The 22,777-nt window shown below is 36.8% G+C and overlaps 1 long non-coding RNA gene across 1 annotated transcript; it reads left to right on the top strand.

Moving 5' to 3' along the window:
* The first annotated feature begins 15,745 nt into the window (after window positions 1–15,745).
* Window positions 15,746–19,338, top strand: LOC110891860. The gene is made up of 3 exons (XR_002565612.2): window positions 15,746–16,017; window positions 17,122–17,239; window positions 19,244–19,338. It is a non-coding gene; the product is annotated as an uncharacterized LOC110891860 (long non-coding RNA).
* Window positions 19,339–22,777: the final 3,439 nt, after the last annotated feature.

The following is a 22,777-nucleotide window of genomic DNA, read 5'->3' as shown; positions in this document are numbered from 1 at the left end:
CAGCTTACATGAACTGAAACATTTAACACCATAGTGACTTGATAGTGTGACACTACTCTTCGACTCATGTAAACCATAGAACTATGATATCATCTGTTGTGTTGTTTGAACGGGGGAAGCTTTGAGCGCAAGCTAAGAGGCACTGAGATAAACATGCAAATTGCCTTATTATTATGGGTGCACACTTAATAATAACGCGGGGTGCATGCAAGTCCCAGTGAGGCTTATCGAGCGTGAGAAGGGTTCTGCCTTACTATGTGTGAACTTGGTAGTACGTAAATATCAGTATGATACTTGACTCCTATCTCGTTTCGATTCCTAAATCGGTTTATTCCCAACTATAGAAACATGAGTGGACGAGGACACGGACGTGGTAACATCACCATGACTCAGGCTGAGCTGACTGACCTAATCAATACTCGCGTGGCTGAGGCTTTAGCAGCCTATCAAGCTGGTACGGAATGTACCAAGTACTTTTACTCTTATACCACGTACACGTCTTTTCATTCCTATAATGTGTTTCCTCCCGTTAATTAGGTCAACAAGCGCAACCTCAACCAAACCAGCCTGCGTGCACATTCAAAATGTTTATGGACTGTAAGCCACAGACCTTCACCGGGACTGAAGGGGCTGTGGGACTTCTGAGATGGTTCGAGAAAGCAGAGTCTGTGTTCGCTATCTGTAACTGTCCCGCTGGGGACAGGGTGAAATATGCTGCGGGTACCTTGGCTGATGGTGCCCTAACATGGTGGAACGCCCAAGTGCAGTTGTTGGGCATTGAGGCCGCGAATGCCACAACTTGGGAAGACTTTAAAGAGCTGATCAGGGAAGAGTACTGTCCTCGGGACGAGGTCCAGAAGTTGGAAAACGAATACTACAACTTGAAGATGGTTGGATCTGAAGTCGAAGCGTATGTGAAACGATCGTATGAACTGGCCGACATGTGCCCAAACTTATCCCGACCTATGCCCCGGAGGATTGAGTTATTCATCAAAGGGTTGCCTTCGCGTGTGAAGAGCTTGGTCACTGCAGCCCATCTCAATGATTTGACACAGATTGTTCGTCTGACTCATAAGATTGTGGACCAAGAGGTGGAAAGCGAATCGTTACCTCCGCGTATTTCGGCTGCTACTGCTGCCACACCCACTGCCACTGCGTCCACTAATGATAACAAGCGAAAGTGGAGTGATCATGACAAAGCATCTGGTGCTGGCCAGACTCAGAAAAGGCCAGACAACGGCAGCCGCAACATCAGCCAGTCGTCTTCTGTCAATCCAGGCCAGGGAAGCGACCACAGCCAGGGTTCGTATGCAGGGAGGAAGCCACGATGCAACAGGTGTGGCTATCATCATTGGGGATCGTGTGGTCGGACGTGTAACAAATGTGGTAAGTCAGGCCATGAGGCCAGGGATTGTAGGGCCTCACAACCCAAACACCAGCAGCAACAGAACCAGCAGAACCAAGGACAACAGGGGCAACCACCTCAGCAGAACCAGGGCTTCAGGAAGGGGTGCTATCAGTGTGGTGATGAGGGTCACTTTAAACGGGATTGCCCTCAGTTAAACCAGAACGCCAACAACAACAACCGCCAGAATAACGACAATGCTGGAAACAACAGCAATGGCAACGGGGCAAGAGGTCGAGCTTTCGTGTTAGGACAAGGGGACGCAATGAACGATATTTGAACTTATAACTTATTTTGGGTTTTCATTATTATGTTTTCGCTACTCAAACAAAGTTTGGTTTGAACATCAATCGTATTGGGTTTTATGAATTACTTTAGCTACTATACTTTATGTTTGATATGATGGATGGTTTGATATTATTGAACGCACCTGCTGTATCTATGAACCTTGTGAACAGGGTGTGCAAACCCTAACTAGACAAGTTCTTCATTGTTTTCATCGACGACATTTCCGATCTACTCCAAGAGCCAGGAGGAACACGAGCAGCATCTACACCTTATTTTAGAGTTTCTTCAGAAGGAACAGCTGTACGCTAAGTTTTTGAAATGCAACTTCTGGCTTCGTGAAGTCTACTTTCTAGGCCACGTAGTGAACAAGGATGGGATCCATGTCGATCCATCCAAGGTAGACTCGATCAGGAACTGGCCTGCACCACGTACGCCAACAAGAGATACACCCATTTCTTGGGTGAGGCAGGTTACTACAGACGGTTTATCGAGGACTTCTCAGAGATTGCGCAGCCACTTACACTACTGACACGGAGGGGTGTCACCTACCGTGGGGAGATCCCCAGGAGACTGCTTTTCAGCACCTAAAGGATAGGCTTTGCGGCGCACCTATTATCTCATTGCCAGAGGGCACGGACGATTTCGTAGAATATTGTGACGCATCCGTCCAAGGTCTTGGATGTGTGTTAATGCAGCGCGACAAGGTCATTGCTTATGAGGTTCATGAACGGAACTGCAAGACGCATGAATTAGAGTTGAGATCTGCAGTTTTCGCGCTTAAGATATGGCGACACTACCTGTACGGTACCAGGTGCACGATTTACACCGATCACAGGAGTCTCGAGCGTGTTCTTAAGCAGGAGGATTCAAACATGCGTCAACGACGATGGGTTGAACTACTGAACGATTACGAATGCGTTATCAAGTACCATCCAGGCAAAGGCCAAGGATGTGGCTGACGCCCTCAGTCGGAAGGACACTTTACCTCGGCGCGTGCGAGTGCTACAGCTTACGATTCAGCCTAGCCTTCCAGCACAAATACGAAATGCTCAGGTGGAAGCATTGAAACCCGAAAATGTCAAAGCCGAAGCCATACGTGGCTCACGACAGCGATTAGAACAGAAGGCAGACGACGCTTACTACATAACTGGACGCATTTGGGTCCCATTCTTTGGCAACCTTACTTTACGACGCGTGAGACATTCGGATTACTGGAACAAACGGTGACTTGGCTCACAAACTCAGGCTAATTGATGAAACGGGATAACTATCGTAATGGCATGTATGCCCTAGGTTTAAGGCAGTGGTTGCCCGATGAAATCTTGGAGATACCCTTGCCGGAATTTGAGGTCATCAGATCAGTTGTATATGTCAGGGAATCTATCGAAAGCATGGGCTAACTATCGGAATTTGAAGTCAAGGTCCGCTAGCATGAGTCATATGACAATCGTGAGAGCTTGTTAAACTTCGTAGCGTGGACTGAAGTTCACATAGGAACGAAAGGATGGGTTAAAACTTCAATGTTCTCAATTGTTCAAGGAATTGAACCAACTCTTGATATCACTGGTGAATTTCGGGACGAAATTTCCTTCAAGTTGGGGATGATGTCACAACTGAGCAAAACCCGCAACAACTTTGATTTCTTACTTCGTTTCTCTTACACTTGACGCTTGCCAATTTCGGGACGAAATTTCCTTCAAGTTGGGGATGATGTGACAACCCGAACTTTTAAGGTTAATCTCGCTAACTTCGATTCCTCGTTATTCCTCCTTCACTTTCGTTACGACTAGTTAATTAATGTAAACGTGCCATAATTATGTTTAAATGTATTAGTGAAGCCCGTTATGAGGCCCGATAAGCTGATGTGATAGGTTGTAGTCCGCCAAGCTTGATAGATTGTTAATTGACCCAACCCTTGTATCGTATATAACCGACCCAATTTATGAGTTATCCGGTCCAACTTAACTCTTGATAGTCCATATACTAACCGGCCCCAACTTGTACAAACACTATTAAACAAAGTCATCGGCCCTAACTTGTATATTAACTAAAATCGATCAGTCACTTAAATCACTTGGGCTTGAGCCCATGACCGATTATATAACCCACCGGCCCCTCCTTGTTAACCAAGTTAACCGACCCAACACCTCCCATACGTATTATATTCTAAATCTAATCTGATGTAGTTTAAAAGCATAACAAACTTCACCCTATTCCTCTGGCATTCGATTACGTACGGCAGTAGGAGAAACCCTTCCCCCTCATTCGAAGCTCATAGTTGTGTATCCAGTAATCATACATACCGGTTAGTAATGTTGTTACATTCAATTCTTGTTAATTGTTCTTGATTTAGAATCATCATGTATCATAGTTAACATGAAGAGTATGATTAGTATTGACTCGGTTATAGACTAACTAGATTATGATGATCGCTTTATAATGAATAATTACGGTTAGTATTTGGATATTGATTGAATGATTTACATGTTTTGAATGTGATGATATAGGGTCGATTAGGTGATATGGCATGTCAGTCGGCTGGATGATATATGCATATAGATTTAATGATTGAACTGGATGATGATTATGTTACATGACACGTAAATAATAAATCGGATTATATTGATGATTGATAAATAATGAAATCTGCATGAATTGAACGTTATGCTGAGATTAGTTGGAATGATAGGAATAGTGGGTAGATCGGTGGGGGTAAAGCCAATTCTGTGAATTGGAAATCCAACTGTTGGGCCGCGCAGGTTCTTGGATTTTGATGTCTAGTGGGCTGGACACATTATGGGCTGATTTGGGTTGGGTTAATCAATTAGATGAATGGTATGGAATGCAAATCTCAAACAAAAAGGGGTAGATGTTACACATATGATTGTGATTCGTTAAGAGTTAATAGGGACTGGGTTTGGGCCGCACACAATAGTCGGATTCATACATGTCGGCTAGCTTCTTAAACTTGGGCCACACACACACATCATCGAATATAGTTTGGGCTGCCTCACATGGAAAACAAATAACCTAGCTGGTGGGCAAGTATCCAGTACATGTAGTAATGTAATGTATGCTAGGGTTAGAGAGTATTACATGATCCACTATTACATGTTGCATGATATTGTGTGTATATGTTTCATGAGTGCAACCTGAGACAAAATATGTAGTTATATGTGAATACCCAACTAATTGTTACTGGTAAGCCATGATAGGACGTATCGATCAATTGTAAATCGACTGTAAAACAATGTTTGTTGAATACGTGAATTCTATGTAAACAAAACTGATTATTATTGGAACCATATTAGGGATTGGGGTGTCCAACGATAATACAAGTAACTAAGTCTAACCGAGCAAACCAAGGTGAGTTCACTGCACTTTTCTCAAGCATGCGTCCCGGTGGTTTGGGACAACTGGTAAACATTTGGAAGGGAAAACATTGGGTAAATAACTTAATCGGTTTTGGTTATTGCCTGGAGGGCAATGGGGGTGATTAGTTGATAGCGCTATTAGGTACTAATTATCTGGGTTTCACTATGGTTGTTTAGAGGCACACTCCTCGGTTACGTAAGGGCGGTTCCCCTAGGGTAACTAACTGGACAACATAGTGGGTTGCTAAGAGGCACACTCCTCGGTTACGTAAGGGCATAGTTCCTAGGGTAACTAACTTGAGCAACATCGTAACGTATCATTGAATCGCATTAACATATAACTGGTAACACAACACGTAAGCAACACTTTGAACTCACCAGGGTAGTCTGACACACTTGTTTGCATGCTTGTAGGTCATTAACGTTTGGAACTTGGACTTGCTATCTGTGAGTGCTGGAGTGGTCATGGATCGAGACTCTTGGGTGACTTATAAACGTTACATTGATTTTGAATGTTATCGTGGAACTATTACTAAACGAATTAATACATGCTTCCGCTACACAACTTTTGAGAATTGATAACATGTTGACATTTTATAATAGTAGTTAATGTCATGACTTATTTAATATCTATCATTGGTTCAATGTGATTGGTGGCTCGAACTCTGATGCGTAACACGCCTCGCGAGGTTTCCGCAGGTGGAATTTTGGGGGTGTTACACCCGCCGCATCGCGTGCGATCTTATCGGTTATTAACCAATAACTAAATAGTTAACCTAAACCAAACCAAAAACAGACGAAACAAACCAAAAACCGAATTAACTGAAAATCGAATTAACCAAAAATGGGTTATCATTTTTTTGTACTTCCGTTAAACCAAAATTAGCTGAATCGAACCGAATCATTCCTATTTTCATATATTTATAGATTTTATACCTCCAGTTCAGATATTTCATAGTTTATATCTCCATTTCATATATTTACTTTCATTTCATGTATTTATACCTTAATTTCACATATTTCTAAGCAAAAGTTTTAGCCCAAGTTTGGTTTTTGCTATTAACTGAAATTAAATTAACCAAACCGAAAACCATCAATCTAATCGAATAAACCGAAGTGATTAACTGGTAACCGATTGGTTAATAATATACTACTTTACATTGTTTTTTTAGTTTGATATACATTGTGTTTACGTTATGTCCATTGTGTTTTAGTCTATTGTTCATTGTATCTTTTTTCATTGTATCTTTTATCTGTTGTCACCGATTATGTTTTTGGTTTACTTGCCATTGTGTTTTTTTATTTTAAAACTCATTGTGTTTTACGTTATGTTTATTGTTTAATACGCAACTTGGTTTTCGAATTTAAAAAAAAAAACTATAACAATAGGGTACTCATATTATAGATGAAAAGACACTCGATTTTATGCTATGATTTAAAAAAAACAAATGAAGTATAAAAAAGTTACGGACGTTTAAAAAGTATGAGAGAAATAGCATGTGACTTGCATGTGCATATTCTTTTTATTCTTTTGGACAAAATTAACCTTCTCAATTGATTCATCTTTGGACACTTGTCACTCTATGGTAGCTTCTTACCCTTCTTATTTTAAAATCCTTTATATTATAACTCAACCCATATAATAAAAACATATTAAAAATAAACTGATGATCGGAATGTCGCGCTCTAGTCAAAGATAAGATTTATATTCCCAAATTACCCTTAACAAATGTGTTAGTGGTAGTAAGGGGTCGAACCACGAAGAGTTATCACTATTATGTTATCACTATTATGAAGATTTCTAGATTAATTTTTATGGTTTTTGTTTGTTTGAAAAGATATTGAATTAAATTAACAAAGTTGATTGAATTAATTAACTACTAGAAATCAAATGATTGCAAGAAAACTTGATTATCGATTATAAAATAAGATGGAATAACAAGGTTCACGCCCGGTTCAACAAATGCAAGATCTAGGGTTACTACATGTTTTAATTTGGTTTAATCGAATTAGTTCATTAACGGGTTAACAATCACAAAGCGTAGGTGCCAATCGCTATCAACGTTATAGATACGGACCACGATGCACTTCATTACCTTGGATTAGAAAATCATCTCAAAAGACAAAGCATAAATACGCATATACATTTCACAAAGTCAAATTTAATAATTCACTCGACAATTCGCAAATTTAATACAAACGTATGACAATTGTCTAAAGATTCAAACGCAATTCAATTTGTCACAAACCAAATATCAAACAAGTAATAAAACCCTAAATCTTACAATAGTCTACCCCGGGGTGAAACCTCCACAAAATTAGCCGCTCATGATCGAATTGACTTGATCACCGGATGTTGAGAACTTGAAATTGGTCATCTTGAAACTTTGAAATGGATGAAGGATGATGGTTAGGGGTTTGGTGAGTGTTGGTGATGAAAGAATGAATGAGTGGATGAACTAAGGTTTGGGGAATGGTTGTGATGATGATTTGGATGATGGATTTGAATGATTCGGATCAAGGTTTGTCTAATTGATGGATTAGAGATGATAAAGATGGTGTATTGTGGCTCCAATATGGATTCCAACTTCAAACCATAGTGTAACTCCCGAATAGATGGTCAAAACACGATATAACTCGTCCAACAACTCACTAACCAAAAAATCTGCATCGCCCATTTATAAAGGTCGTCGCCGATGGCCAAGGGTGGCGTCGGCGACGCCTAGTGCTTCTCCAAAACACTTCTGATGGTTGAAACTACTCGATACCAATACGACGTATTTCAGGCGACAGAGTTTATCTGAGGGCGTCACCGACGGCCCTCCACGGTGTCGGCTACGGTGCCTTGAACCCTTGATCTCCGTTTTTCCATTTCCTTGCTCTCGGTTGACCCAATTCGTGTCCTGGTTGTCCGTTTTTCATCCCGATGGTCTGTAAAGCTCACAAAAAGCACCTTGAACTTCATTAAACCTGCAAAACACAATTTTAATTAAAAGTAGGCTAGTCGGAATTAAAACCCATGTAAAAACATCAAGTTACGCAATTACGAACACCGTTATTCGACCACGTATCAACTGACTGCTGAATATAATCAGCTATTTTGACCCGTTCAAAATATCTGACCCGTATCTTGTAACACCTCGTAAAAACACGTCCAATGATGTATTGACACGTGTAATAAACCCTAATAAAGTCAAACATTGAAATTAAGGGACTAATTTTCCGAAAAATCAAAAACTTTGATTATGAAAGGACTGTAAGTGTTATCATACCAAAAATAAGTTTCTGAATAACCTCTTACAATATTTATATTCACAAATGAGCCACTTGTTGATCGAGTGTAGCCGTTTGCGTAATTAATTGAAAGTTTGCGCAATAAAGGGTTAAAAGCGTCAACATGTTAATTCGTACCTCTGAGTGACCTTTTAACAAACCGGGAGCTTCATGATATTTGATTATATTCTCGGTAATGCCAATGATTGGCCGTCTAAGGTTTTTATGCCTTTAAGTGACGTTACGCGCAACTTTGCAAGTTTAAGGGGTTAACAGCGTCAATATGTTTAATTATACCTCTGAATGACCTTTTTATGAACCCGAAGCCTTATGATGTTTTATAATACTCTCAAGAATGCCTAATATGGATTAGATAAGGCTTCAATGCTATTATATGATGATATGCGCAAGTTTGCGCATTAGAGGGACTATTTGCGTCAAACTGCAAAAGTCTATCGATTCGTGTGGTATCGAACCTTACGGGATATGATCATAAGTTAAACATGCCCTAAATATTCTTTACATAGCTTAGAAATAGGCTTAGAGATGTTTGGTGCGCAAAAATAAACTTATTTGATCAACATGGACTAAAAGTGTCAAAAAGTGCACAAGTTTGCATTTTCGCGCATTACGTTCTGAATATATCCGGACATTCAAAAATTTATGTAATCATTAAAATATTTTATTTTAGTGATTGGCTTGATAAAATTCCATTCGTCGCGTAATTTGGTTCGTTTTTCGCGTCTGTTCGTGTTTCGTCGTAATTAGCCGAACAATGAGACTGTACGACCAAACGAACCGACATCCGACATATTTTTGAGCATGTTTCATGTTACCTATGTTTAGGCATCATTTTAGAGCCTTAAAAATGGTTTAACGGGCCTTAAATGTGTCGGAAATGACATTTATCAAGTGCAGGGACCAAAGGTGACAACAAATGAAATATGTAGTGAGCTGGCCTGGTCCTTACGGACCGTATACCTGGACCCATATGGTCCGTATATATGTGCCAGTAACAGAATTTGAAAACCAGCTTTGGTTTTGCTTCTTTGTCTCACACATTTGATTCTAGGGGCCTTTGAAGGTTTAGAAAACTGGTTTTACACCTGTTATGATCTTGTTACCCCTCTCTAACACTTGTCATCATCCTTGAAAATCCAAATCACTATAAATAGGTGTGGGTTTTTGGCTTATAACTTGCACATTCACTTCATTCCTTGCTCTCTTCTCAAATCTGAGGATCCTGACCTTAGGGAACCTCCTTTTGAGTTATCTTCTGTCCCTTGGACCATTTGTAAGTGTCCTATCTTGGCTAGTTCATTTTATTTGGCTCTTAAAGCCGAAAAGTCAAAACGTTTCGATAAACGCTTTGACTTTTAGTTAGACCTTGTATGGTCAAGCCATGGTCTGCAACGAACATGGCTACGTGATCGTAATTAGGTAGGTGTTAAACCCTCATAAGGGCACCTCCTAATTACCACGTTTACTTAGTTAATTGTCGGGTCAAAGTAATTAAAATAAAAGTCAAACGAGTCGTTTTTAAACAAAATTCATAACTAATGATGTAAAGGCTATAAAATCAATTTTGTCACTTTAATAACTTGGTAAATATTAGTTGAACATGTCTAAGCATGTTCAACCCGACCATTCTAAGTTTAGAATCGGTTCGGAACCAAAAGTCGCAAAAGTAGACTTTTGCTTTGACTTTCAGTTCTGACCCGAATTAGCTTAGTTTGATTATGCCTTAGGGTTCCTTTGTGACCGTATTATATGTTAGTATAACCCCCTAAAGTTATACTACTTGGTCCTTTAGAATTAGAGTTCATATGCTTGTTTACGTTATATGCTTAAAGTTGACTATTATGCCCTTTTGATATTAAAACGAGATTTTTGAAAATGTGAAAGGACAAAAACCTGTATTACTGAATTATAAACATGTCCATAAAATTTCACTTCAGTTCGTGGTCTAAAATGGGAGTTATGCGCAATAGCGTAAAATGAAAGCTTTTTATTAATTAAACGGCATTTTCGGCATAAAGCCTATTTAAACCCAAATTTTAACATCAAACCTTTTACCTACTTATGTAATATAATATTTTGGGATTTTTGGAAATTTTTATTAAATTTTAAGATAATGATAACATTGAGTTCTCGCATAGGCTCGGTAATTGACGATAACGCACTTTTTGCTAATAAAATGAGTTTAGTACATCCTTTACATGTCAAACCTTTTTCTACTAATTTTATATGATAAATAAGTTATTTTATACTGTAATGGCCGGTCAAAATCTCAGATTTCCCCATTTAAACCGAATATCGTCAAATACCGACTTTTATGCGATTTAGGCGCATAGTATGGTTTAAAACCATATTAGGCACCTAAATCTTGATACCTACTGATGTTATGAATAAGTTTTTATACTTTAACAGTAAGTAAAAGTTTTGAACTCAGATTTCCAAAATTAACCCTTAAAGCATATGTGAAATGACCAAAATGCCTCTACGGTGCATAGTTTGGCCATAAATGATAAATTTCACACATATGAGATATTTTACTGATATAACTTACTAAATTAAATATTTTTACTGATCCTTTTAGACCAGAACCTCATATTATTATTTAACCTCTTTTATAAACTTTAAAATGACCAAAATACCCCTACGGGGCTTAAATTGATTTTAAATTCGTTTTGGGCATAATGGAAGGTATCTTACTGATATCACAACATATTTAAGGCATACCAACTTGTGAAACATGTTCATGACTCTTTTGGTTACCCGTTATGCATCTTTCGCGTTCGGTACGGTTTATGTAACTAGTTTGCATAAATTAACCGAAACGGGTCAAACCTTATCATTTTCACTTCAAAATCCAGAATGTGTTTAGTTTACCCATATTATACAAGTATTCATACTTGTCGGGTCTGAATCACATTCTAATCCGGTCTGCGCTTAATCTTGCGTTTTGAACCGTAAACTTTTCCTGAAAACTAACCGTCTAAATTTCAACTTAAATAAGACCCGTTAGGAATCTAATAGGTTAATAAAACCCTCGTTCCAGATTGAGAGCCCCAGTAGAGGTACTTGTGCTTGCTGATTAGAATATACGGCTGAGTATAAATTGCATTTTAGCTTAGGTAAATACTTTTAACTTATTTTCCCTTGTACGGGCTTGGGATATGGTATTATAAAAATACCGCTTGGTCGGGTGTAGAAACCTTTTAATCGGAGATGATTAAATTGCATAATCCCGTTTTAATCGGTATTGCTTGATAAAAATAACATTGGGGGTTAATGACCGTGTCCTGGATATCCTTGGCTCGTTTAAAAAGTGAATGGCCACGACTTAAGCACAAGGTGTTGGCATAACACCTCCTGTTGCGTATGTAAAAGATATACTCACTCGTAAGGTAACTTCTTGTGAGATTATATTTGTGGTATGTTGATTAATCTTGATCGGTTTGTATAATCACCGGCCCTAAATGTTGGACAAACATGTAAATCTGATACAAGATTGTTATTAATATAATTGTCCCAAGTTATAAAAGAATTTTTGTGCCTTGTGCATTCAAATCAATTTTCATAAAGATTTTCAAAAGAGTCAGTTAATTATATTTACCAGTGTAAACTGACGTATTTTTCAAAAAGGTTAAGTGACAGGTATTGTACGTAAATTGGCTGGGAGCTCAGGGCGTTAATAGGGAATCTTGCAAGTTCTAAACGTCTAAAGTCTGTTGAACAGTATTATATTTCTGTTTTAAGATCCGCCTGTGGATCCTCTTACATTCCGTTTGTAATACTTATGTTACTTTCACTCGGTTTGTAATATATTTTACTTTAGACTTCCGCTGTGCTTTGAACTGTGATTATTTGACTATGATGATATCAACTACGTCACGATACTCCCCACCGCGCCCACCAGTAATACGTGGAAATATCGGGGTGTGACATATCTAATGACCCGATCAAGATTATTCCTAACATAGGAAAGATTTTTTCCATCTGCATTTATTACTTACTGCAACAAAAAGCCCACTCTCATATATTGCTTACAATCCCCCCACTTGTGGCCTAGTGGTAGGAGGCTTGGGTTTTCCAATTGAGACTCAAGTTCAACTCTCACTTGTGTCATATTAGGGTAGATATAGACAATGAAGGATTTGGACTAGGCCTTATGTGAGGTTGTCAGTCCGTTTCCCGATCCCTACCGGGTTTTGCGTCCCACCGTGTGTTACGCCAGAGAGTTCTGCTCTTGTGGTGGCACAATGACTATCAAGTGGCAGCCGGCGGTATGGTTTCCCAGGGGAATGCCCAAAAAAAGCCAAACTTTAAAGCCATAGTGAGACCGGTTAAGACAACATAGCCTGGCCAAAGTGGGGCAATACGAGTCTCTCTGATTTGGAGAGTGTGGTAACCTTATACTGTTATACATGAAGTTCACCATTCTATATATATATATATATATATATATATATATATATAGTGAAAGTGTAAAATACAATATCCCTTAACGTACAATACGTACGATATTGTGAAATCGCACGTTATAAAAAAACATGTTGGAAATCGCATGTTGGTATTTTTGATGAAATCGCATGTTGGTTTTTTAGCAATTTCGCATGTTGGTAAATATGATGAAATCGTGTGTTGGTATATAAAGCAATTTCGCATGTTGGTTTTTCAGCACAAATCGCATGTTCAAAAGTGAATTCGCACCAGATCGGACGGCTAAAATAATCGCGTACATATTGTACGATAAGGGCCATTGTACGTTAACCTAACCCTTTGTGTGTGTGTGTGTATATATATATATGTGGGAAGGTTTAAATGAGAAAGCTAAATATTGTGAGAACCGTGAGAACAAATGAAAAAACCGTGAGAACTTGGTTAAAAACAATTAAAAACAAAAAAATAAAATCTACACTTATCATTATTATTCGAATACAATGTTAGAAATTTAATTTACACGTTTAAATTTACATGAATTTGTAAATAAAGAAAATTTACACATGTGTAGAAAATCTAAAAAAGTGATTTTGAAAGGAGAAATGAATTATTTGATGTTGTAAATTCTTTTTATGATGTTGTATCTTAATTACAATGAGGTTTGTATTAAAAAATTGGTTTTGATTGGTTTTTTCAATCGTTCTCACGGTTCTCGCAATATTTAGCGTTCTCAAGGTACCCATCCCTATATATATATATATATATAAACATATAAACGTTTCGGTATACATAGAATTTAGTTTACTTTTTGACGTAATTTATTTCAAAAATGAGTCATGTAAAATATAATACGTTTTTATGCTTATTTTTATGAACGTCTTCAATTGGTCTACGTTTGATCGATAAGCAATTACAAAAAAAAAAAAAAAAAAAGAACTAGTACGCTCAAATCATGTTAAAAAAAACTGACCCCGCAACGCGGGTAATCAATTCTAGTTATTCTAAAATATCTTATAAGGGAAAGTGGTCTTTCCACCGGCTCCCCCCTAATGTTTCATCAACTTGCACTTTTAGTCCCTCGGGTTTCCCTAATACGTTTTTAACCTAAAGTTTCACCAACTTGCACTTCAGTCCCTTAGCTTTTCCTCACATGTTTTTAACCCAAAGTTTCACCGCATTGCAATTTTAGTCTCTTGGCTTTGCAACCGTCAATGTTTAATCTCTGATGTTTCTAATGTTCCATTTTAACCTATTATTTCCTGTAATGATTTTCGTTCACTGACTTCTTTTAAAAAAACTAATTTCTCGTTAACATCCTTAAGTTTTTAGAGTTTTGACTTTACCCCTTTCGTTCCTTTACTTAAAAAGAACTAACTTTTTACGTGCGGTTTTTTATGTATGTGTCGATATGAATTCTTGTTGATTTGCGTTTAGACGTAAACACTTTTTAGGAAACAAGTCAGCGCAAACATAATACGTTTGCGTTACGCACCAAACCAGGTGTGGTTAAATATAAGACATTTTATTTCCATGGTATAAATTTGAGTTATTCTATATTTCGACCTCTAGCAACGTAAAACGGGTAAAATTAGAATTATATTATTATATATGTTTACTAAAAACCATAGTTGTTGATGTACATACCTCCCGTCCTTAATCTTTTCACTTGGCAAAACACTCATGGTTGCTTCTTGATGTGAATGTGTTTTCTTTTGTTCTTTTGTGGTTTCTATTTTTTAATGCTATAATAAGCCCTTTTTTATTACACATGTCAGTTCTTTCTTTATACATGCTTTATGATTTTTTGTACATCACGCTGAAACTGTATGATATAAATTTGATCTACTTTACGCTTTGTTCAACCACAATGCTTATATAGCTTACATTAAGTTGAATTGAATATATCGAGACATGTGTTTTTATATGATTAACGTATGACATAATTATTAGACTAATCCATTCGATGTTTTCAACAGGCCCATGACACATCACCCGCGATTCATTACTAGTTATATATTAATTGTTAGCATTGGTGTTTTGTTGGCTGCATATTGGCAGACAAAGTTTATCTATTAACACAGTAAAACAAATTAATTAAATGATTAAATGGAGAAAACGTGACCCACATTTTTTTTAAAGACAAAGAAAGAAAATTATGGCTAATGGCATCTAATTGGTGGAGTAGTAAAGAAGCCAACTTTAACGTACCTTACAAGCAGGGTGGAACCATATGGTTCGGGTTGGCATCCATGGATCCCAATCTTTTAGAAAATAGTAGAACCGGTATATTAAATTTTTCAAGGATCTCATAAAATAAACTAATTGGACTTTATAGTATTAAAAGCAAAGATGGTGTGGTTGTAAATCTCTTTATGTTCCAACAAATAGATTCCAAGGTCAAGTCTTATATGTCTTGTTTTTTTAGTTTATTTTTTTCTATCAAAATTAAACTAGTGTTTTAAAATAGCATAACCACCCATTGACCCTCTAATTTGATTCTTTAAAATGATAAATTGAATGCCGCTTTTATTTAACACTTGATTACAGAAAAAACTCCCAACATATAATGTAGTGGTTTTATGTCTACTAAATGTTTCTACATTATTTCTTAGCCCTGACCCCATTACAATGACCGACACGAAAATTTTAATGTTTCGTTCTGAAAAATCCTTACACAATAAATGGACCCCAATGAAAAAAAAATCATGGGTCCACCACTACTTACAAGAATCTTTTCATATATGTACCTAACAAACATATATCGTGCATTATATTGGTATGGGTCGAGCATATACGGTACGCTACCAGTTCAGAACTTTGAACAATACCATGTCATATCAGTACCAACCAAACATATATGGTACCACATTCGGTTTTGGTTTTAGCCAAATTTCAGTACTATATAGTAAGTACCATGCGTCAAAGTACCGGTTCAGTCCTATACCAGCAATGATATCAATCGTTTTGAAAACGATAACACCTCCAAGTCCCTGATCTTACGCCGAAACCTTGAACTATCATTGTCTCTCATCGCCATATAAAGGAGCCCTTTACTCATTTCTGATTGCACTTTCTCAGTCTCCCATCTCATTTCTTTAGCTCATCTTTTCCCATAGCCCAATAACCCATCTCCACCCCCACTCCACGCTGCTGCTAGACCATAGTACGCTGCCGACAATAATCCGAAATCCAGATCTACAACAAAATTGAAGTTCTGCCGACATGTTTTGGGTATCGATCGATTCCTATGCTACTTTTTATACATTATTCATCATACATTATTGCTTATTCATCATACATTTAGTGTCCGTACACAGGTAAAGTAATTTTTGGATAAGCAGCTTAACTGTATTTAGCAAGCTGCTCACTGTGTTGTCCATCTTCTCCCACTAGGCCACTATACGTCTATACTATACTTTCAATTAAATATAACTAGTATTTAACCCCCTGTGTTGCGGCGGGGGCGTAAACCATGCCAAGTAGCACCGGTGCTGCACCACTATTAGTGACTAGTAATACCGGAAAGGCTCATAAAAACAAAGTAAATAAAAAGGAAAAAATAACACCAAATGAAAAGCAGACATGAAATCGTTGAATCACGCATGCTCGTTGCGGCGTGTTAATGCGAATAAATTAGACCAAAACATAAAATATAGAAAAGAATAACTAAGTCTATCTAGGACCGTGTGCGTTGCGACGAATCTGTCAAACATGGAATAATAGACGCGTTGCGGGGGGGGGGGGGTGTTAGATAGGAAAAAATAGGCGAAAAAACGTTGAACCTCACACGCACGTTACTGCGTGTTTACTCGCAAAATTCAGAACGAAACGTAAAATGAAAATTTTGCAAAAGATCAAAGGCGTGGAGGGTCAATGTTGAAAAAAAAGAGTTGTGCTTAAATTGCAAAAGATGAAAATCTTTAAGTTAAAAAATAAAAAAATCAAATGGGTTAAAATATAAAAAATTAAAACCTTTAGGTTAGAAGTGAAAAGTAATTTTTTTTGGAAAACTCCTTATGGTTTCAGTAGAACTCCATAAAACATCAAGATGTTAGTTTATAGTATGAAAATACGTTTTAAACTTCAACTAAATTAGTATTGCTAATAAAATAGTTGATGATATTAAAATAGTCATATTGGTCAAATGTTATATATACAGTGTTCCATATATATCTCGTGAAGAAATATCAAGAGTATTATTATAGACTTAACTTTTTATAGAATTGGCATAAATGAAAGTTAAGTTTAACTACACCATTATAATCTTGTTTAACCTTGTGGTACATTATGCTAATTTGGTTTTAGTCACTAACTACTTGAGCTTTGTTAATCTAGGCTTGGATGTTTATAATAAACAAACAGGGAGATATTCATAAGATGGCAAAGATGTCTAAATTATTTATTGGTGATATCTTGCAAATACGACGTGTTTCTAAGCTTTAGTGGCACACAGGTACTTACTTATGATTAAATATAAGTATTATATACTATATATATTAATTCGAGCGGCTCATGTTACTTATAGCGGACTAAAGCATATATTAATGACCCATGTATTACATGGGTTTTATGATAGAAAATGAAAGACTTTAAGATAATTATGGAGTTGATCGAATTTTTGGGAAAATAAATGTGTTCCATTTTTATAACCTTGAATGAGTTTTTTAAAATAAATATGTTATTGTTGAGGTTGGTTACGTTTGAAGGACACAACGATTATAAGTTTTAAATTATTTTTTGTATTTCATATTATTTTTTACATCACACATTATAAATATAAATTTTGATATGAATACATATAACCCGAATATGAACTATGCATACAAAACTACAGAAAATATAACATTACTTGTTTTAAATGATGCGTTTACGAAGTAAGAATTTTGTTTTTGAATACAAAATAATTAGTATATTTTATTTCAAATTAATATTTTCATGTTTTAAAAAGTGTTATCAAAGTAGAAGATGGAATGGAATTAGTTCATGATCTAAGATTATATATATTAAACACACACACACACACACACATATATATATATAGGGGATGAATCATGAGAAAACCAAAAAACTAACGCAAATTGGATTTAAATAATCTCAACTCACTGTTATTGGCCAATAATAATCTCAACTCATTTAATCACCAATAATAATCCGAACTATTCACTTTTTTTTTGTAAAATACTCCCAGTTAAAAAACACTAACTAGGTTAAAAATTTGCTGATCTGATGTGGCCCTTTTAGCTGATGTGTCATATGACGTGGCAGTTGATGTGATATTTTTTGATGACGTGGCAGCTGATATGGCAGTCTACGTGGCTTTTTTAATGACGTGGCAACTGATGTGGCAGGTGACGTGGCAAGCCACATCAGCAAATTTTTAACCTAGTTAGTGTTTTTTTAACTGGGAGTATTTTACAAACAAAAGTGAATAGTTCAGATTATTATTGGTTATTAAATGAGTTGGGATTATTATTGGCTAATAACAGTGAGTTGGGATTATTTAAATCCAATTTGCCAAAAACTAACTAAAAAAGCCTAAAAAACATACCATTTTTTTTACACTTTTTATAAAAATCGCTATATTTTATGCATGGAAAAAAATTAAAAAAAGATTGTTGTATTGCACATGTGCACTATTACGGATATAGTGTATACGTGCACTATTACGGATATAGTACACATGTGTAGTACACATATAATGCACATGTGTAGTACAACAAAATTTTTTTTTTGAAAATTTTTTTATATATAAAAAATAACGATTTTTTAATAAAAAATTGTAAAAAAAAAAAAAATTGGTATGTTTTTTAGCTTTTTAAGTTAGTTTTCTCATTTAGAAGTAGTTTTCTCATTATCCTCTCCCTATATATATATATATATATATATTTAAATATCGTTTATACATATGTTTAACATTTGTTAAAACGATAATAACAAATTATAAACATGATGAGGTTGTAAATTTTTGTTTACGTCAAATAGTGATGGGTGTATAAATTTTTGGTTATCCCATCTTCTTTTGATAAGTATGTTTTTATTTATTAAAGTAGAGATATTATATTAAAGTTAAATAACTAATATTAATTATTAAGAATTAAAAATATATGAATATAAGATTATTTCTAATATATATTAAATTCAAGTATTTAATAGTCTTTATATTAATTTATTATTATTTATTATAAGGTTGAGATAGCATGATAAATTACCACATGGCATTTGGTAAATTTTTTTATTTTAAAAGAATGCCATGTTGCATTCAAGTTACTCTTTTATTAGTATTAGATTAAATACTAATAATAACACTACTTATTACCAAAAAAAAAAGACAAACAAACAAACAGAAAAAATAATCATTATGTTGAATTATAACCCTAAAGTTTATGTGCCAAACAAAAAACACAATATGTACGGAACCAAAATTTTAATTTCCAATCTTACGCCACACATTTTGCAGACTCACCAATCGCGGGAGAAACCCTAAAAACTGTCATATTCACCATCCTCACACAAAAGAGGTTGGAGATTTTGGAGATCAGGTGGCAATCTGGGAGCAAATCGTAATTGACTTCTTATATATATATATATATATAGGGAGGGGCTCATGCGAGAACCACCCTTATTGTGAGAACCTTGAGAACCAATGTGAACACAACCAACCTAACCCCCACCCCCCCCCCAAACCTAACCCCCCCCCCAAGCTAAAATGCTAAAAACTAAACCCCCAAAAAACCTAAAAAAATCAAAAAAAATCTAAAATTTTTTTTTGAATTTTTTTAATATTTTTTATGTTAAAATCGCTACTTTTAGAAGCCAAAAAAAATTTTTTTTGCTTCGAAAAGTAGCAATTTTTTTATAAAAATATTAAAAAATCCAAAAAAAAAATTTGTGTGATTTTTATCTATTTTTAGGCATTTTTGGTGTGTTCACATTGGTTCTCGCGGTTCTCACAATAAGAGGTGGTTCTCGCATGATCTTCTCAATATATATATATATATATATATATATATATATATATATATATATATATATATATATATAATAAGAACAACTACCACATCTACACGCGTCACTGAAATTTCCGATCATAACTGCCATTTTATAATCAACATTATTATCGCATCAAGAACGTTTACAAATCATCTCATTCACGACAACGACGTTAACCTAATGAGAGTGTAACCCTAACTCTACGGAGTTCATCGACATTCGTAGTGATTTGCTCAACATCCGTAGTGAGTTCCTCCACATTCGTAGTGATTTCCTCAACATTCGAAGTGATCGCCTCGACATTCGTAGTGATTTCGTCAACTCGGCCGGAAAGGTTATTAATCTGAGACGTTACGTCAAAGAATCCAGCATCCGTTATAACGGCGGTAATGGAATTGTTGATTGAGTTGAGGTGTTGACGATTGGTCACTAGCGGTGGCTCGGTGGTGAAGACGGAGGAGAAAAGTAGGCCGGCGGATGAGCTTGAGTATTCCAGTTGATTGTGGACATTTGGCGGATCACCAAAGACGAAGCCAGTTGGCAGATCACCGGAGACGACGCCAGCTGGCGGCACCGGGATAACAACGTGCTCTCCCGAGGTGAGTATAGGTTCCGGCGAACGGTAGCCAAGAAGCTAAAGGAGGATAAACCATGGTGTAAGTAAGATTCTCCAGAAGTGTGACATCGTAGTGGGAGAGAGAAGGTTAGAGAGAGAGAGAGAGTGTATGTGTGGGTAACTGTTTTCGTTTTAAAGTAACAGACTTAACAAATTATAAATAACCGTTTTGTGCATTATGATTGTTAGGTTCAAAGTTTTACGCTTATCTTTATTATAGTCTTTTATGTTTATTTGGTTAAGTTTATGTTTTGGGCTTGGGCTAGGCCATGTGGGCCAATGGGGTAGAGGCTCCTATAAATAGTCTTATTAGATTATTAGTGGTAGAGCTCTCATTTGTGTAATCATGTAGCCCCAAATAGAGAACCTTGTACCTGACAATCCTAGGGATTGTGTGCAAGGTTCTCGAAGATCGTACCAGACAGTTCTTGAGACTGTGTGCGATCTAAGTAGCGACACTAAGTTATTCAATGAAATATTTCTTTTTGTTCATACGGTTTGATCTTACATTCCGCGTTCGATTGAACCGTCGAGTGATGGCACGGGTTTTTCGGGACTAACAAGTGGTATCAGAGCCATTGTAGCCTTTCAAAGGCTTGGTTTTGATATCACTCGAAGAACAAGAAGTTTTGCATAGTGTCGAGGGTGGTATGTTTTGTCAAAGGAGAGATCTCGGGTTTATGTAATCTGATATCCATCCACAGATCTGAAAAATATAAGATCTGCCGAAGATCGGAAGCTGAACCGCGCAGTGGATATAAGCTGAAAAGGTTGGTCCATCGGTGTCGTTGTGAGTAACAGTGGAGGTTATGACCGAAGATTATGTACAGAGTTGCAGGTTTCGACGTGATAAAGACGACAGGTAAACAAAAAGTTGCAGGTGGTACACGGAGATGATGAAGATGAAAGATGTACGGATATGGAGAAGATGGTGTCGGTTCGTAACGGAACAGAGAAGGAAGATGGTACAGTCGCCGGTGACGGAGAGTGTCGGAGATGTAATGATGACAAGAGATGTGACCAGAGTTGATGACGGAGATGGTTGTGGTGGTCGTCGGAAGGTTGTACGGTGGCCAGAGATGAGTCAGTAAACTCGTCTCCCTCTGTCATGAAGAAACCTGATGGAAATGATATAAAGAATCCTAAGGTTGTCTCGTTACAAGAGGCCCTGGTTTACGACAATCGGAATATTACAATTCCGGCGAAATCTGTTTGTCCGGTTACTATGCATGAAAGGGTATCGTCGGAGAATATATTGTCGGAAAAATGAGTTCGAAGTTTAGATGATGAAATGTGATCAGTTATTAGCGACTGCAGATGTTATTGCATCGGAGTCATCATCGAAGACATCATCGGGATTTACTCCCGAAAATGTTGGTGGTGATGGACGATGATGACATCAGCAAGAATTTTGGAACATTCTTTGTCAGCCACATATGATGTCTCATCATGGGTTTCAAAAACCCTAATCTTTGTCAACCGTCAGATGGGGGAATTGATCAACGGTCGAGATTGCACATCTGCATGTTGTCGGCTGCAAAAGGTTGCGACTAGGGTTTGGAAAGGGTAGCATGGGCTTGGATCATGAGAATGTTTGATTTTAACAGAATATTCGCATGGTTATTTGGGCCAAGCACATGGCTAATGGACTCTAAAATGTTTGTCTGCTCTTTGACGGCCACACTTGATTCCTCAGGTGAGTTAAATGTTTTATCTTGGGCCCACCTACATTCATGCTTCAAGCCAGGAATAAAGAATTTAGAAAACTACATTGTGGCCCACATTTTTTTAAGAATGATGTTGTCATTGTTGTGATTTTACAATTTGCCATGGGGTTTAATTTTTGATTGGGCTATTAATGGAGTGTATTATTCTTGGGCTCAAATTTGGTCTGACTTGGGTAGCAAAACGTTCAATGGATCCGTGGGCCACTAAAGGAGGAGACCCAAGATTGGAGATTACCTAAACCGTAATAAAGATAGCATAAAACTAGGGGGAGATTGTTAGGTTCAAAGTTTTACGCTTATCTTTATTATAGTCTTTTATGTTTATTTGGTTAAGTTTATGTTTTGGGCTTGGGCTAGGCCATGTGGGCCAATGGGGTAGAGGCTCCTATAAATAGTCTTATTAGATTATTAGTGGTAGAGCTTTCCTATTCTAGTAATCATGTAGCCCCAATAGAGAGCCTTGTACCCGACAATCCTAGGGATTGTGTGCAAAGTTCTCGAAGATCGTACCAGACAGTCATTGAGACTGTGTGCGATCTAAGCAGCGGCACTACGTTATGTAATGAATATTTTCTTTTTGTTCTTGTCGGTTTGATCTTACTTTCCGCATTCGATCGAACCGTTGAGTGATATCTCGGGTTTTTCGGGACTAACAATG

Source organism: Helianthus annuus, chromosome 16 (genome assembly GCF_002127325.2).
Source record: "Helianthus annuus cultivar XRQ/B chromosome 16, HanXRQr2.0-SUNRISE, whole genome shotgun sequence".
In the NCBI taxonomy this organism is placed as follows: domain Eukaryota; kingdom Viridiplantae; phylum Streptophyta; class Magnoliopsida; order Asterales; family Asteraceae; genus Helianthus; species Helianthus annuus.
Note: the sequence above shows the minus strand (reverse complement) of the source record. Positions and strands in the feature narration are given on the sequence as shown.